Source organism: Meriones unguiculatus, chromosome 19 (assembly GCF_030254825.1).
Source record: "Meriones unguiculatus strain TT.TT164.6M chromosome 19, Bangor_MerUng_6.1, whole genome shotgun sequence".
In the NCBI taxonomy this organism is placed as follows: domain Eukaryota; kingdom Metazoa; phylum Chordata; class Mammalia; order Rodentia; family Muridae; genus Meriones; species Meriones unguiculatus.
This window is the reverse complement of record NC_083366.1, coordinates 33,926,218-33,935,817: the sequence shown is the minus strand read 5'-3', so window position 1 is coordinate 33,935,817 and position 9,600 is coordinate 33,926,218. Positions and strand designations below refer to the sequence as shown.

The 9,600-nt window shown below is 42.3% G+C and overlaps 1 long non-coding RNA gene across 1 annotated transcript; it reads right to left on the bottom strand.

The window, feature by feature from the left end:
* Nucleotides 1-1,312: 1,312 nt before the first annotated feature.
* On the bottom strand, nt 1,313-5,877 carry LOC132649241 (uncharacterized). The gene is made up of 2 exons (XR_009587675.1): nt 5,750-5,877; nt 1,313-2,175 (listed from the first exon to the last, which is right to left on the bottom strand). It is a non-coding gene; the product is annotated as an uncharacterized LOC132649241 (long non-coding RNA).
* Between the last annotated feature and the right edge of the window lie 3,723 nt (nt 5,878-9,600).

The following is a 9,600-nucleotide window of genomic DNA, read 5'->3' as shown; positions in this document are numbered from 1 at the left end:
TAGCAGCTAAGAAGATTGGAGAACAGCTCTATTTGGAGGAAAGGAATCAGGGTTAGAGTTAAGGTTAGGCTCAATTAAATCACCATAGCATCTTCCTAGTAACAGGAAGTTACACTCAGTGGATCACTTTCAGGATGAGTCATGTCAGCACTTTTCTACTTTGGGTCTCACCATTTCAAGGAAGACAATATGAGCCAATAAAGGGATGCTCTTTTTTCCCCCTCTTTTCTCAACATCTTAACCTCCCCCCATACTAGATAATATCATTTTCTTAGTGGGGAGTTGCAGTCATTGGGTCCCAAAGTACAGATGCTTGTATTAGAACACTGAGCTAAGAACTGTGAGATTTTGATTGTAGCATGCGCTCTGCCTCAAGTTTGCTGTGTGACCTTTGGAAAAATCACAAGCTCTATAGCAGTCTGGTTCTTCGCCTAGAGGAAAGCTAAGTTTCAAAGAAACCAGCCACTTTAGCAAATGTTTCGAAAATGTTTATAAAACAACTTAAAATGACGGATCCAGTTTCCACTCCTTGAATTTCAAAAAGCAAATGCTTCAGTTTTGTTTTTCTCACATTTTTTTGTTTACAAACATGTCCTTAGTTTTGCACAGGGGTGAGAAAAGCTTCACACTGACTGACCGAATTTTACTTTTAAAAATTATTTTATATTGTTATTTTGTTTAATCACAATTTAAATGTCACAATACAAATCAGAATAGTCCAAAATAGTGTAAAGACTGTCAAGATTAAAAAAAAAATCCACAGGAATTTCCTGTATTTTCACAACTATTTAACATATGCCAGATGGAGAAATAATGCCTTGCTTCCTGTGGAAATGGGGCAGTTAGCAAGGCAGCTTTTCACTCCTAGGAATGCTGTCTTTTATCTCTGAACCACCCCTGGATTTGTGAAGGGACACTTCATGGTGGCTCAGTGAAGCTTTCACAGCAGGAAGTTATCATTTGCATCAGAGAAATCTGATTTAAACTCTGCTCTGCGTAAATGCTCTTGTAGGTGTTGTGGGGATTTGAGGGATAGAGGCTGCCCACCAGTTTAAAGGGATTAGAATTCTGGGAAAGCAAAACAGTGGTCCTATGCTTGACTACAGAGATTGGCTGCTAAGGGTATGAGATGGGGCTCAGGTGGAGTCTTGGACCTCTTCAGGACTGCATGTGAAACCTCTGATACCTTCCAGAAGCTTGGACCTGGCCCTGAGACCACCTCTCTCTGCTCTGGTGTCTCTTCCTTTTGTTAGCATCATCACAGCATCAGAGGCTATACGTACCACGCGGGTCCACAAATCACACCACGAGATCGGTTCCACGTGGGAAGTTTATTAGGGGAAGGGGGTTAGAGAAAGAGGGAGAGAGAAAAGAAGAGTCAGAGAGCGGAAGAGGAAGAGGAGAGAGAGAGAGGGGAGGGCTCCAGTTCTCTTATAGGGTGATCAAGGGCATGCGCAGGTAATTCCAGGTGGTCAGGGTGTCTTCACAAATGCCTGATAACGGGTCTACGGGGCTGGCCATAGAGGTGCCTGCTTACTGATCCCAACATTCCTCCCTTTTTCTATAATTAAAAATAGGGAGCTTGGGCTGTCTTTTATAAGGTAAGTGAAAGTATGTAAATTTAGGCTCATTGGAAGCAGCCCTTGGTTGTCATGCAAGAGGTTGAGAGAGAGAAGAGTTATAGTAACAAATGGTCAGGTTGCAAGGTTAAGAATAAGAGAAGTCTCTGCCCTGGAAAATTTAGGGTAGAGGGTTGTCAACAGAGAGAGTTGCCAGCCATTCAAGGCAGCGGGGAAGGACTGGGGAACACTGGGAAAACCTGGAGCTGCTTGTCCTGGTCCTGAAGCACACCACTTCAGCCTTTTGTTAACAACAAGTGAATAACGAGCATAGATTGTCTTCTGGCTACTTCCTGCTGACACTGGGGGTGCTGTAGGGAGGTCAAAAGGCTGACATGTCTACCAAGTCCAGGAAGAATAGGCTGCTTTGATGCTTTTCCAGGTCTGTGAGAACACCCATGGCTGGGAGGGAAGGTACAGGTCCAGCTTGTTGGAAGTCTGTAAGGTCAGAGCCGAACACCTGTAGCTTGTTGGAAGTCTGTGAGGTCAGAGCTGAACACCTGTAGCTGCTTTGGCGCTGTTGTGGCTGTAGGAAACATCTGTGTCTGGCAGGACACTGAAACACATATATAGGCAAAAGATAAAGTTGAGTATAGAGAAAATCCTGTAGGTATACATTGAAAGGTTTGGATCGATGAGGTTTGTACATGGGAACCTCTGTCTACCTGGACAGGACTTTATTTACCCAATCACGGGCAATATTAAAGAAGGCTTTGTTTTTGATCTGTCATTGAGGTGAGGTTTGGTTAGAGGAACGTGTAAACTTAGAGGCCCTGGTGTCAGCTGGCACTAGGTGTAGAAACCTGAAATTCTCCAGCCTGTCTGGAGGTTCGGGCGTCTGGGCGTCTCCCATTGGGGGCAGAGAAGTAGAGGAACTGTATAGGAGAGGGGACCTTCCCATGAGCAAGCGAGCGAGTGCGTGCACGAGAGAGGGGGGGAAGGAACCCGTAGAGGGGGTGTACCGCCCAAGGGAGAATGTGGCCCTAAAGTGAAAGTCAGCATAGAGGGTCAAACCTAGACAATTAAGGCTATGGCTGGGGGGGTCCCCCATCTCAAAAGATAGTAGGAAGTTGTCAGAGCTCTGTGGTCAAGCTTCCCCTACCAAGAGAGGCATGTATGCTGAGAAAATGGAGTGAACTCACCAATCCAGCCAGTGGTTGTATGCAGTAAATAGCAGTCTGGTAGCCAGGAAAGGAAACCCCAAACCAGGAAAGGGGAGGAGTCCCACCTTTTGAGATAGGCAATAAGTGCAGTACTTATCTGGAATCTAGTTGTCCTGAGAAGTAGATTTAGGTGGACTTTCTGCAGCTAACAAGAATTACTTTTAAGTTTTAAGAAAGAGATAAAACTTTAGACATGTTAGTATCATAATTGTACTGTGCATTGAGAAAAAGGCAGTAGATATACATATGTGTTAATGGCATAAGTACTTTTTAAGGTGAACTCTGAAAAGGCAAAAGCCTTTTATGAAATAAAAGGGAAACTTACTTGATTTTAACCTTTAGTATAAGCATAGACAATATGGAGGCTTACAATCTTGAGCTTAGGACCATAATAGTAGCATAGTGGTATAGTGGAATGTTTTTGTATTAGAGTTAGATTAATAAATTAGAGTCCTACTGATAAAGGTCAAAACTCTGGACAGTCAATACAACAGTAGAAGAACAACAGGAAGAAATATTAAGCCTTTTTACCTATTTAAGATACCTTAAATCACCTTAGACCTTGTAACCTTTATAACTTGCATTTACCAACCTTAAAACATTTTTTAGACCCTCAAACATTTATAAGTTGTATTACCAACCTTAAGACACATTTTTAGACTCTCAGATATGTATAACTTATGTTTACCAACCTTAAGTCACTTTTTAAGACTCTCAAATATGTGTAACTTGTATTTTTATAACCTAAACTCCTTTTATCCTTAGACCCTACATAAGCTATATATGTTTTATCTAGTGATATATCTTAAACTGATTAGTGAGCTAACAGTGGATCTAATTGTCTGCTCTTTAGCTGCAAAGCTACCATTAGCTTAGCATAGCCGTCAAGGTGATCAGAGACCTGAGAAGGATAAGTTATGAGCTAAATAAATATACCAATCCATGTGCCAATCAAAATGACAGAGATGACTGTTAGTCCATCACCTAGGCAGTGTCCCTGGCTCCTGTGGTCTCATAACATCATGGGCAGGAGTGGTCCAGCTAGATACAGAAGATAAGACTGTTTCTGTGGAGAAAGAAACGAGAGAATGGCCTCACCTCACCCTTAGCAATGTGAAACATTGACTCTCCAGGTGTTTTGTCCACAGTTTTGTCCACAGTTTAGGCTGGGCTCTAGCAGTGGGCCAGTTGAGGCAGTATTGCCCAGTGGTTAGCATACCACAATCCAGAGTCGAAGTCATCTGTCGTTGTGCCCAAATCTTCTCAGAAACCTTGGAGAGCTACTGCCAGGATTTTGGGACTTTTTGTCACAATAAGCTTCCACATGTTAAAATGCCATATTCAGATTTCTGACAAGCTTGAGGGCCAGCATATCTGAGTTACTGTTTTTATCATCTGTTCTAAACTGTGTCCTATAAAAACAGAATGCTATACTCTCTAGTTCTAGCATATTTCTGTGATGCATGTTCTAGGACTATATATTTTAAGTAGATTTACAAAGGCAACTTTAGTTACCCATCCTAGGCTTAACCTTAAAAAAAGCTAAACAAAGACACTAGGTATAGCTCAACATCTTAACCAACTGTAGTTGTTAGCATAACTTTAAATCTGCTCTTTTTGAACCAAAATTAAAGCAAACCTTTTAATCAGATACAGCTTATAGAGAGGCTAGTAAATCTTGCTGCTCCTACCACTTGCATTGACATTGAACAGTAAAAAGCTTTGCATTTAGCACTAATCAGACGACTGAACATAACTCAGACCTAAACAAAAATGATCGCTCCACCCTCTTTATCTCCGGACCAGCATGGCGGCTGGCCACATGTAACTGAACTCAGCTGGAAGCCCTAAACAAATATGGCAGCAGAACTACAGCTTTACGTGCTATCCCTGAACCATCATGGCAGCTAGCCATGTGTTAGCATAGGCTGCTACTGACAATACCAAACATAGCCATTAGGTGCTGCTGCTGATATAGCAAACACTGTGGAGCATCCATAATCCCCCACAACCAAAAGTTTTAACATAGTGATCAAATAAGTTTTAGAACCAACTGCATAACAGAACAGTACAGAACAATCTTAAGCTGTACAAATTATTTTAGCCATACCAAACCTATCAGCCAGAATTTTTTCCCCTTAAAAGAGCATAAAAAACATTTTGTAATGAGGAATCATCAGCCTTTTAAATAAGGTACAACATATTTAAATACAGTTTTTTTTTAAATCATATTAACTCTCTGGCTTTTTATAATACATCCACTAACCTTTTGTAACATTTTATATACCTTAAAAACTCTCATGAAAATCCTTTCCATTCTGACATGATCCTAAATAACTTTCCTGTAGCAGGTAACATAAAGGTAACATAAACAAACTCTAAGGAGCTAGAACAAGTTTTAAGGAACTTTGTGAAACTTCCTCTTTGTCTCAAGGTGGACAGGGTGTCTCAGGGTGGAAACATGTTTTTCCATAAACAAAGCAGCTTAACAAACAAACAGCTCTCCATAAGATACATTTTAAAAACTGCAATTTTTTTTAATTAGTGCAAACCACATGGCTTAGTTTTATTTAGTAAAATTAATAAAATAAATACCAAAGTATTTTTATTCTCTCCCAAAGTATCAAGAAACTTTTAAATTTTCTGTTAGACTGCCCAAGATCATTGTCATACCTAAATGCCTGATGAACTTTAAACATTTTATAGCCTTAAACATTTAAACATTTTTTAAAACCCATTTTTGTAATATCAAAACAAAGTACCCCTTTTGTAGAAGTCACAAAGCATAACCATAATCCTAAAAGTCAAACCCAGACTTTAAAACCAGAATTTACCAGTGTAAACAATTTAATTTCTAAAACCAATACCAATTTGAATTAACTCATCCTTTTAACCTAGAAAGAAATGAGAATTATTTGATCAAGGTTTTCCTTTTTTTTTTTTTTTTTTTTTTTTTATTACCCATACCAAGATGGCGGTCACATTATAACCCACATGGTAAAGTCAAGATGGTGGTGAGACCTTCCCGATGGTGAGTGCTCTCTGTCACGAACAATTCCACATTTGGCTAAGGCCGAAGATCTGGCTTGCTTCCATGTATGTGGACCTATCTGCATTGCCCACATGGCACGCTGGGGTTGGCTACCCAGAGGCTATTTAAGCTGTGGGCTGGCTTTCCCCAGGGTCAGATTATTGTTCAAGGTTCCTGAATAAACTGCATTGAAAAAAAAAAAAGATGGCGGTGAGGCACTGAGGCATTTCACATACCATGTGGTAACCTATACATATTCATTCATAGACCTCATAAACACATAGGTACACATTTTAAACAAGTTTTATGAGGCCTTTTAGAACAGAAAACAGAAGGTATACACAAACAAATACTGCACAGAGACATTGAGACAAAAAAATATTAACCAGAAAATACTGATGAAGCTAGGGGCGTCCCCCTAAACTTTGGCAGCTGTGACCACCTTGATCACGTCTTGCTACCCAGATACAGACACCTCGAGCTCTGAGGAATTTTTAGAATAGAGAACAGAAAGTACTACACATACAAACATTGCACAGAAACATTACACTTACGGCCAGCATAAAAACCTCCGGGTCAGGTTCCTGGAATCTTGGGGTCCCGGGACGAGCCCCCAAAATGTTCTACCCAGTTTACGAACCCCAAAAGACCAGGAATATAAACCCAATGAGAAAATTATAAAGATTATATAAGGCATTTGAAATTATGTGAGTGGAATATAGGAATTAGGATGAGAGCTTTTAAATAGAAGCCGCTTGGGAAAGGGGCAGAGAGATGGCACTGGAGAGAGGCACACGGGAGGCGGGGCCTCTTTGCCTGAATTAAAGATGGCGCAGGCCACGTGGAAGCCTCTGATGTAATCAAGGTCCCGCCCATTTTCCCCAAAGCCAAGATGGCTGCCCCCAGGCATTTTTGCGGGAATTTTAAAGTTTGCAAAACTCCCTATCAAGTTTTGAAAAGTCGATTACGGCGCTGTGTGTCTCCACGTCTCAGAGCGCTGTCAGCCGCCGTGACTGGCCCAACTCAGGCTGCTTACCTTGGCGAAGAGGAGGCAGGAGGAGTGAGGCAGCGGCAGTGGCCGCAGCAGCAGGGTGGAACTTTATCCCCTGGGTCAAAGGCAGAACTCCTTAGATTTAGTTTAATGGTTAGAAGGAGTTTAGTAGGAGAACAGGAGGAACAGAGAGGAGTTTTAGAGCGAAGGAGAAAGAAAGCTTGGATATAGGCAACCTCCTTCCATTTTACAGTTTGTTGACAATGGTTAAGAAGATCCTGTAAAATACCGGGATTTAACGTGCCGTTAATCGGCCAATTTGGACCCTTACCTAAAGAGTATGTAGGCCAAGTTTATTATAGAGGCGTATGAGTCTGGAAGTCTTTAACGGGGGTTGTAGAGCCAAAGTTTTAAAATTTTGTAGAAGACATCCCAGTGGAGAAGTCGAGGGAATAGACTGTGTCGTATGGGAGTTACCCATCGGGAAGCGAGAGAGACGAGGCCTTTTAATGGCGTCCCAGAAGAAGGCGAGTCTTTAGAGAGAGCGATCTGGTCTGGTCAATATCTCATCGAGGCACGGTGCGACATGGCACGACCGGAAGAACATGGTTTTTTTTGCCTAGCTAGGGCTTTCTGCAAGAACAGGTAGAGAAAACCGCGTGTAGAAGGCTCCCAAGGGAAACTGAGGCCCTAGTAGAGATGTGGTCTAGCAAAAGGGATATGCTGACCAAAAGGGAAACTTACCATTGTAGCCAGTGTTGGATGACTTTGTAGCGAACTGGAAGCAGGAAAGTGGAGATCTTGGGCGGATTTGGAGAAGAATAGGTCTCCAGAAGCTCTGGTGGGTGTTGGCATTACCCGCTCGGTGATCTAACTGGAGGGACCTATCCCGGCCAAAACACACCAATGTTAGAAATATTAGGAATATTAGGAAAAGCAGGAATATTAGGAAGCGTGCGCCTGTGCACCTGTGGAGGTGACATGTGGGTTCACAAATCACACCAGGAGATCCGTTCCATGTGGGAGGTTTATTAGGGGAAGGGGGTTACAGAGAGAGGGAGAGAGAAGAGTCAGAGAGCAGAAGAGGAAGAGGAGAGAGAGAGAGGGGAGGGCTCCAGTTCTCTTATAGGGTGATCAAGGGCATGCACAGGTAATTCCAGGTGGTCAGGGTGTCTTCACAAATGCCTGATAACCGGTCTATGGGGTTGGCCATAGAAGTGCCTGCTTACTGATCCCAACACCACCAATGAAGCCATTGAAATTTCCTCTCTGGCTCTAACTCCCTACACCACCACTACCCTCGGCTCGTTTCCACTTGCAGCTTTGTTTACTCTCTAACTGCAATTCCCACAATCCTCCCCTCTAGCAGATCTCCCCTGAGCTTAGAGGTTTGATTGGTTGGTTTTATTGTTGCTGTTGTTTTGTTTTAGTAAACTATGAATTTAGTTGTTTCTTGGGACTTTATGGGCTTGAGTGCGGTACAGCTCTGTAGGAGTTCTTCTGAGATCTCCCACATAGTTGCAACAGGGGAAGAGCAGGATGAAGAGTCCAAAATAAACTTGCGTGTTTGAATAGCTCCTTAGCAGTCCTAGGTTAGACTGCTTTACCTGGGCTCACCTGGGAAACCTGGGCCTCAGTTTCTTTTCATGTGATTTCCAGGTTTTCTTTCTCTGCACATGGCCTTTCTGTATATGCTCTGTGACCCTGATGGTCAGGATCTGGGCTAGGAATTTCCAGGTTCTTGACTTCTCCCATAGTCAAGGAACTGAAATAGAAGCTTTCACAGTTTTTCAAAGCTAACAAGAAAACTTTATTAATAACAAAATAAGAGGCAGGTCAGATACACTTTCAAGAGTGACAGTGAGTAGAAAGTACTCAACAGTTGGTTATTGCTTGGGGCTTCCTATTATGGGGTTCGTGATAGGAGGATTTTGATAGCCATGAGACGTAGCAAGGGTGATTCTCTGTATTAATTGTCAGATTAAGTTATGTAAACTTAATTTTCTGTTACACATGTTCCTTCCCACAGTATGCTTTATTTCAGGCACAGGCATGCCTAATTATTCAGAGACACAAGGAGGTAAATAGAGGATTCTCCGAAAAGTTCACCTACAGGACACAGTTTGCCTTATTATGCATATGCCCCAAATTAGTGCAGGCTGGCCCTACCTTACCATCCTCATATCTAGATTTCTTGGGAATGCTCTTGGAAGGAATCTGTCTATGCTTGACGGTGATTAAGAATTAGAGAAACTGATGCCATTGTTTAGAGGAGGTTGCGTACAACCCGATGCTGGTGTGGAGTCATAGATTGCTAATGGGACACCGGGTACATGGCTCTGAGAGCTGAGTCTAGACAGTGCATGCAGCACACAGGTTGCTAAGCTGTTTTCTGCCTCCCTCATCTCCTGTGGCTGAACATCCACCATGGAGTCTGCAATGGTGATTTTCAGTTATCAGCTTTATGATTACTTGGAATCATCTAGGAGGAGAATCTCAATAAAGGATCATCTGAATTGGGTTGATCCATGCGTATCCCTGCGAGGGATTTTCTTGGACAAATTGATGGGAAAAGATTCATCTGGAGTGTGGGTTACACAAGTTCATGGGTGGGGTCCTGGAATGCCTAAGAGAAGAAAAAGTGACTGAACAGTAAGCACGCATGTGTTTATTCTCTCTCAGCTTTTGACTGTGGACATAACTAGCTGCCTCAAGTCCTTGTCCTGACTTCCTTACAGAGACTGACTGTCACCTGAAACTGTGAGATTAATAACCCTTTATACCCTAAGCTACTTT